The following is an 8,508-nucleotide window of genomic DNA, read 5'->3' as shown; positions in this document are numbered from 1 at the left end:
GGTTAGCGCGAACGCAAATAACAAGCGCAACAGGAAACTTCCGAGGGACATACTTTTCGCAACAAGCTTCCACTAGGAAAGCACAGGCAACTCGTTCGAACGTCAAAGCCAACCAAATGGCAATTACCCGAGGGACAGGCTTTTCGCAAGGCACCTTCCACTAGGGAAGCGCAGGCAACCCGAAGGCGAGTCGAAGACAACCTAAAGGCATCACCCGAGGGACATGGAGGAATGCACCAGTGGAGTTCGCTGCACAGGCAGGGATCCCTCCAACTCGCACAAACCAAACACAACTCACGCGCCACGACGTACACTATGCACCAGCCCCCCAAAACGAATCACCCCCCGAAGGACTAAGAAGCCCGACGAACGCGCGAAAACATTTAGAGAGGCCGAGCAAGCACCGGTTAGCGCGAATGCGAATAACAAACGCAACAGGCAACTTTCGAGGGACATACTTCTCGCAACAAGCTTCCACAAGGAAAGCACAGGCAACTCGTTCGCACGCCAAAGCCAACCAAATGGCAATTTAACCGAGGGACATGCATTTCGCAAGGCAACTTGTACAATTACCCGAGGGACATGGCATGCTTGCCAAGGCCGTGGCATGACATGCTGCTGGCCAAGGCCGGGGCATGCCATGCTGCTGGCCGAGGCCGTGGCAAGGCATGCTGATGGCCGAGGCCGTGGCAAGGCATGCTGATGGCCGAGGCCGTGGCAAGGCATGCTGATGGCCGAGGCCGTGGCGTGGCATGCCATGCTGCTGGACGAGGCCATGGCAAGGCATGCTGCTGGCCAAGGCGTTGGCATGGCATGCTGCTGCTGACCAAGGCTTGGGCTTGCCATGCTGCCGGCCAAGGCCGCGGCATGGCATGCTGCCGGCCAAGGCCTGGGCAGGGCATGCTGCTGGCCAAGGCTTTGGCATGCCATGTTGCTGGCCAAGGCCGTGGCATGGCATGCTGCTGGCCAAGGCCGTGGCATGGCATGCTGGCCAAGGCCGGGGCATGGCAAGCTGCTGGCCAAGGTCGTGGCATGGCACGCTGCTGGCCAAGGCCGGGGCATGGCACGCTGCTGGCCATGGCCGTGGCATGACAAGCTTGCCAAGGCCGGGGCATGGCGTGCTGCTGGCCAAGGCTTTGGCATGCCATGTTGCTGGCCAAGGCCGTGGCATGGCATGCTGCTGGCCAAGGCCGTGGCATGACATGCTGGCGAAGGCCGGGGCATGGCATGCTGCTGGCCAAGGCCGTGGCATGGCATGCTGCTGGCCAAGGCCGTGGCATGGCATGCTTGCCAAGGCCAGGGCATGGCATGCTGCTGGCCAAGGCTTTGGCATGCCATGTTGCTGGCCAAGGCTGTGGCATGGCATGCTGGCCTAGGCCAACGTGCCACCGCCACCACCGCGGGCCGCCACTCGACGCATCCCGTGCTTGGCTATGTAGTTTCGATGCCACAAGCCAATGCCACAAGCCAAGCGATGGCATGTGCCAAGCGCCCGCCTAGGCATAGGCGTGGCCTGTGGCCTGGCCATGCTGGCCAGCCTTAAGGGAGGTGCCCCCCCCTTATAATAGCCTGTTAAGCCCTTTTCAATCTGGCAGGAGGAAACATCAACCATGTTTGAGGAGTCATAATGGGGTTTTTTTAAAAAGTAATGGTTTTTTGCCAAAACTTTCAACATGAAAGTTGTATGAAATAATTTAATACACCATAAAAAAAATTATAAAAAAATATTTGGCCACCGGAATATTTTATTTTAATTTATTTCAATTTTAATACTTAAAAAATAATAAAAATTACTAAAAATACTTAAAAAATTCTAGAAAAATTCCAACAATTATAAGATGAGGCGCTAGTAATTATAGTAATTTTTTCAATTATTTTTTTATTTTTTATTTATTTTATTATAATTTTTATGAGTAAATAAATAATTAAAAAGCCCAACGAACGTACAAAAACTCTTAGAGAAACCGAGCAAGCATCGGATAGCTCGAATGCAACAGGCAACTTCCGAGGGACATACTTTTCCCAACAAGCTTCCACTGGGGAAAGCACTAGCAACGTGTTCGCAAGTCAAAGGCAACCAAACGGCTATTACCCGAGGGACATGCATTTCGCAGGGCAACATATACGCAAGTCAAAGCCAAACCAAAGGGCAATTACACGAGGGACAGGATTGCTTGCCAAGGGCGGGGCATGCGATGTTCTAGCCCAAGGCCAAGGCACGCCACGCTGCGGGACAAGGCCGTGGCAAGACATGCGGCTGGGCTTGGCCTTGGCATGGCATGCCGCTGGCCTTGGCTGGGCAGCGTTGGCCTTGGCATGGAATGTTGCTGGCTTCGGATGGGCTGCCTTGGCCTTGGCCTTGGCCTTGGCATGGCACGCTGCTGGCCTTGGCCTTGGCATGGCATGCTGCTGGCTTTGGCTGGGCTGCCTTCCCCGGGCCATGCCATGCTGCTGGCCTTGGCCTTGGCATGGCATGCTGGTGGCTTTGGCTGGGCTGCCTTGGCCGTGGCATGGCATGGCATGCTGCTGGCCTTGGCCTTGGCATGGCATGCTGCTGGCTTTGGCTGGGCTGCCTTGGCCGTGGCATGGCATGCTGCTGGCCTTGGCCTTGGCATGGCATGCTGCTGGCTTTGGCTGGGCTGCCTTGGCCGTGGCATGGCATGCTGCTGGCCTTGGCCTTGGCATGGCATGCTGCTGGCTTTGGCTGGGCTGCCTTGGCCTTGGCATGGCATGCTGCTGGCCTTGGCTTGGCATGGCATGCTGCTGGCTTTGGCTGGGCTGCCTTGGCCGTGGCATGGCATGCTGCTGGCCTTGGCCTTGGCATGGCATGCTGCTGGCTTTGGCTGGCCTGCCTTGGCCGTGGCATGGCATGCTGCTGGCCTTGGCCTTGGCATGGCATGCTGCTGGCTTTGGCTGGGCTGCCTTGGCCGTGGCATGGCATGCTGCTGGGCTTGGCCTTGGCATGGCATGCTTGCTGGCTTTGGCTGGGCTGCCTTGGCCTTGGCATGGCATGCTGCTGGCCTTGGCTTGGCATGGCATGCTGCTGGCTTTGGCTGGGCTGCCTTGGCCGTGGCATGGCATGCTGCTGGCCTTGGCCTTGGCATGGCATGCTGCTGGCTTTGGCTGGGCTGCCTTGGCCTTGGCATGGCATGCTGCTGGCCTTGGCTTGGCATGGCATGCTGCTGGCTTTGGCTGGCCTGCCTTGGCCGTGGCATGGCATGCTGCTGGCCTTGGCCTTGGCATGGCATGCTGCTGGCTTTGGCTGGCTTGCCTTGGCCGTGGCATGGCATGCTGCTGGCCTTGGCCTTGGCATGGCATGCTGCTGGCTTTGGCTGGGCTGCCTTGGCCGTGGCATGGCATGCTGCTGGCCTTGGCCTTGGCATGGCATGCTGCTGGCTTTGGCTGGGCTGCCTTGGCCTTGGCATGGCATAGTGCTGGCCTTGGCTTGGCATGGCATGCTGCTGGCTTTGGCTGGGCTGCCTTGGCCGTGGCATGGCATGCTGCTGGCCTTGGCCTTGGCATGGCATGCTGCTGGCTTTGGCTGGCCTGCCTTGGCCGTGGCATGGCATGCTGCTGGCCTTGGCCTTGGCATGGCATGCTGCTGGCTTTGGCTGGGCTGCCTTGGCCGTGGCATGGCATGCTGCTGGCCTTGGCCTTGGCATGGCATGCTGGTGGCTTTGGCTGGGCTGCGTTGGCCTTGGCATGGCATGCTGCTGGCCTTGGCTTGGCATTGCATGCTGCTGGCTTTGGCTGGGCTGCCTTGGCCGTGGCATGGCATGCTGCTGGCCTTGGCCTTGGCATGGCTTGCTGGTGGCTTTGGCTGGGCTGCCTTGGCCTTGGCATGGCATGCTGCTGGCCTTGGCTTGGCATGGCATGCTGCAGGCTTTGGCTGGCCTGCCTTGGCCGTGGCATGGCATGCTGCTGGCCTTGGCCTTGGCATGGCATGCTGCTGGCTTTGGCTGGCCAGCCTTGGCCGTGGCATGGCTTGCTGCTGGCCTTGGCCTTGGCATGGCATGCTGCTGGCTTTGGCTGGGCTGCCTTGGCCGTGGCATGGCATGCTGCTGGGCTTGGCCTTGGCATGGCATGCTTGCTGGCTTTGGCTGGGCTGCCTTGGCCTTGGCATGGCATGCTGCTGGCCTTGGCTTGGCATGGCATGCTGCTGGCTTTGGCTGGGCTGCCTTGGCCGTGGCATGGCATGCTGCTGGCCTTGGCCTTGGCATGGCATGCTGCTGGCTTTGGCTGGGCTGCCTTGGCCTTGGCATGGCATGCTGCTGGCCTTGGCCTGGCATGGCATGCTGCTGGCTTTGGCTGGGCTGCCTTGGCCTTGGCATGGCATGCTGCTGGCCTTGGCTTGGCATGGAATGCTGCTGGCTTTGGCTGGGCTGCCTTGGCCTTGGCATGGCATGCTGCTGGCCTTGGCTTGGCATGGCATGCTGCTGGCTTTGGCTGGCCTGCCTTGGCCGTGGCATGGCATGCTGCTGGCCTTGGCCTTGGCATGGCATGCTGCTGGCTTTGGCTGGCGTGCCTTGGCCGTGGCATGGCATGCTGCTGGCCTTGGCCTTGGCATGGCATGCTGCTGGCTTTGGCTGGGCTGCCTTGGCCGTGGCATGGCATGCTGCTGGCCTTGGCCTTGGCATGGCATGCTGCTGGCTTTGGCTGGGCTGCCTTGGCCTTGGCATGGCATGCTGCTGGCCTTGGCTTGGCATGGCATGCTGCTGGCTTTGGCTGGCCTGCCTTGGCCGTGGCATGGCATGCTGCTGGCCTTGGCCTTGGCATGGCATGCTGCTGGCTTTGGCTGGGCTGCCTTGGCCGTGGCATGGCATGCTGCTGGCCTTGGCCTTGGCATGGCATGCTGCTGGCTTTGGCTGGGCTGCCTTGGCCTTGGCATGGCATGCTGCTGGCCTTGGCTTGGCATGGCATGCTGCTGGCTTTGGCTGGCCTGCCTTGGCCGTGGCATGGCATGCTGCTGGCCTTGGCCTTGGCATGGCATGCTGCTGGCTTTGGCTGGCCTGCCTTGGCCGTGGCATGGCTTGCTGCTGGCCTTGGCCTTGGCATGGCATGCTGCTGGCTTTGGCTGGGCTGCCTTGGACGTGGCATGGCATGCTGCTGGCCTTGGCCTTGGCATGGCATGCTGCTGGCTTTGGCTGGGCTGCCTTGGCCTTGGCATGGCATGCTGCTGGCCTTGGCTTGGCATGGCATGCTGCTGGCTTTGGCTGGCCTGCCTTGGCCGTGGCATGGCATGCTGCTGGCCTTGGCCTTGGCATGGCATGCTGCTGGCTTTGGCTGGGCTGCCTTGGCCGTGGCATGGCATGCTGCTGGCCTTGGCCTTGGCATGGCATGCTGCTGGCTTTGGCTGGGCTGCCTTGGCCTTGGCATGGCATGCTGCTGGCCTTGGCTTGGCATGGCATGCTGCTGGCTTTGGCTGGCCTGCCTTGGCCGTGGCATGGCATGCTGCTGGCTTTGGCTGGCCTGCCTTGGCCGTGGCATGGCATGCTGCTGCCCTTGGCCTTGGCATGGCATGCTGCTGGCTTTGGCTGGCCTGCCTTGGCCGTGGCATGGCTCGCTGCTGGCCTTGGCCTTGGCATGGCATGCTGCTGGCTTTGGCTGGGCTGCCTTGGCCTTGGCATGGCATGCTGCTGGCCTTGGCTTGGCATGGCATGCTGCTGGCTTTGGCTGGGCTGCCTTGGCCGTGGCATGGCATGCTGCTGGCCTTGGCCTTGGCATGGCATGCTGCTGGCTTTGGCTGGGCTGCCTTGGCCTTGGCATGGCATGCTGCTGGCCTTGGCTTGGCATGGCATGCTGCTGGCTTTGGCTGGGCTGCCTTGGCCGTGGCATGGCATGCTGCTGGCCTTGGCCTTGGCATGGCATGCTGCTGGCTTTGGCTGGGCTGCCTTGGCCGTGGCATGGCATGCTGCTGGCCTTGGCCTTGGCATGGCATGCTGCTGGCTTTGGCTGGGCTGCCTTGGCCGTGGCATGGCATGCTGCTGGCCTTGGCTTGGCATGGCATGCTGCTGGCTTTGGCTGGCCTGCCTTGGCCGTGGCATGGCATGCTGCTGGCCTTGGCTTGGCATGGCATGCTGCTGGCTTTGGCTGGCCTGCCTTGGCCGTGGCATGGCTTGCTGCTGGCCTTGGCCTTGGCATGGCATGCTGCTGGCTTTGGCTGGGCTGCCTTGGCCGTGGCATCGCATGCTGCTGGCCTTGGCCTTGGCATGGCATGCTGCTGGGTTTGGCTTGGCTGCCTTGGCCGTGGCATGGCATGCTGCTGGCCTAGGCCATGGCATGGCATGCTGCTGGCTTTGGCTGGGCTGCCTTGGCCGTGGCATGGCATGCTGCTGGCCTTGGCCTTGGCATGGCATGCTGCTGGCTTTGGCTGGCCTGCCTTGGCCGTGGCATGCCATGCTGCTGGCCTTGGCCTTGGCATGGCATGCTGCTGGCTTTGGCTGGCTTGCCTTGGCCGTGGCATGGCATGCTGCTGGCCTTGGCCTTGGCATGGCATGCTGCTGGCTTTGGCTGGGCTGCCTTGGCCGTGGCATGGCATGCTGCTGGCCTTGGCCTTGGCATGGCATGCTGCTGGCTTTGGCTGGGCTGCCTTGGCCTTGGCATGGCATAGTGCTGGCCTTGGCTTGGCATGGCATGCTGCTGGCTTTGGCTGGGCTGCCTTGGCCGTGGCATGGCATGCTGCTGGCCTTGGCCTTGGCATGGCATGCTGCTGGCTTTGGCTGGCCTGCCTTGGCCGTGGCATGGCATGCTGCTGGCCTTGGCCTTGGCATGGCATGCTGCTGGCTTTGGCTGGGCTGCCTTGGCCGTGGCATGGCATGCTGCTGGCCTTGGCCTTGGCATGGCATGCTGGTGGCTTTGGCTGGGCTGCGTTGGCCTTGGCATGGCATGCTGCTGGCCTTGGCTTGGCATGGCATGCTGCTGGCTTTGGCTGGGCTGCCTTGGCCGTGGCATGGCATGCTGCTGGCCTTGGCCTTGGCATGGCTTGCTGGTGGCTTTGGCTGGGCTGCCTTGGCCTTGGCATGGCATGCTGCTGGCCTTGGCTTGGCATGGCATGCTGCAGGCTTTGGCTGGCCTGCCTTGGCCGTGGCATGGCATGCTGCTGGCCTTGGCCTTGGCATGGCATGCTGCTGGCTTTGGCTGGCCAGCCTTGGCCGTGGCATGGCTTGCTGCTGGCCTTGGCCTTGGCATGGCATGCTGCTGGCTTTGGCTGGGCTGCCTTGGCCGCGGCATGGCATGCTGCTGGGCTTGGCCTTGGCATGGCATGCTTGCTGGCTTTGGCTGGGCTGCCTTGGCCTTGGCATGGCATGCTGCTGGCCTTGGCTTGGCATGGCATGCTGCTGGCTTTGGCTGGGCTGCCTTGGCCGTGGCATGGCATGCTGCTGGCCTTGGCCTTGGCATGGCATGCTGCTGGCTTTGGCTGGGCTGCCTTGGCCTTGGCATGGCATGCTGCTGGCCTTGGCCTGGCATGGCATGCTGCTGGCTTTGGCTGGGCTGCCTTGGCCTTGGCATGGCATGCTGCTGGCCTTGGCTTGGCATGGAATGCTGCTGGCTTTGGCTGGGCTGCCTTGGCCTTGGCATGGCATGCTGCTGGCCTTGGCTTGGCATGGCATGCTGCTGGCTTTGGCTGGCCTGCCTTGGCCGTGGCATGGCATGCTGCTGGCCTTGGCCTTGGCATGGCATGCTGCTGGCTTTGGCTGGCGTGCCTTGGCCGTGGCATGGCATGCTGCTGGCCTTGGCCTTGGCATGGCATGCTGCTGGCTTTGGCTGGGCTGCCTTGGCCGTGGCATGGCATGCTGCTGGCCTTGGCCTTGGCATGGCATGCTGCTGGCTTTGGCTGGGCTGCCTTGGCCTTGGCATGGCATGCTGCTGGCCTTGGCTTGGCATGGCATGCTGCTGGCTTTGGCTGGCCTGCCTTGGCCGTGGCATGGCATGCTGCTGGCCTTGGCCTTGGCATGGCATGCTGCTGGCTTTGGCTGGGCTGCCTTGGCCGTGGCATGGCATGCTGCTGGCCTTGGCCTTGGCATGGCATGCTGCTGGCTTTGGCTGGGCTGCCTTGGCCTTGGCATGGCATGCTGCTGGCCTTGGCTTGGCATGGCATGCTGCTGGCTTTGGCTGGCCTGCCTTGGCCGTGGCATGGCATGCTGCTGGCCTTGGCCTTGGCATGGCATGCTGCTGGCTTTGGCTGGCCTGCCTTGGCCGTGGCATGGCTTGCTGCTGGCCTTGGCCTTGGCATGGCATGCTGCTGGCTTTGGCTGGGCTGCCTTGGACGTGGCATGGCATGCTGCTGGCCTTGGCCTTGGCATGGCATGCTGCTGGCTTTGGCTGGGCTGCCTTGGCCTTGGCATGGCATGCTGCTGGCCTTGGCTTGGCATGGCATGCTGCTGGCTTTGGCTGGCCTGCCTTGGCCGTGGCATGGCATGCTGCTGGCCTTGGCCTTGGCATGGCATGCTGCTGGCTTTGGCTGGGCTGCCTTGGCCGTGGCATGGCATGCTGCTGGCCTTGGCCTTG

The sequence above is a fragment of the Camellia sinensis genome, chromosome 14 (genome assembly GCF_055761805.1).
Source record: "Camellia sinensis isolate YWXY chromosome 14, ASM5576180v1, whole genome shotgun sequence".
Classification (NCBI taxonomy): Eukaryota; Viridiplantae; Streptophyta; class Magnoliopsida; order Ericales; family Theaceae; genus Camellia; species Camellia sinensis.
The sequence above is the reverse complement of the archived record's forward strand: the minus strand, read 5'-3'. Positions refer to the sequence as shown.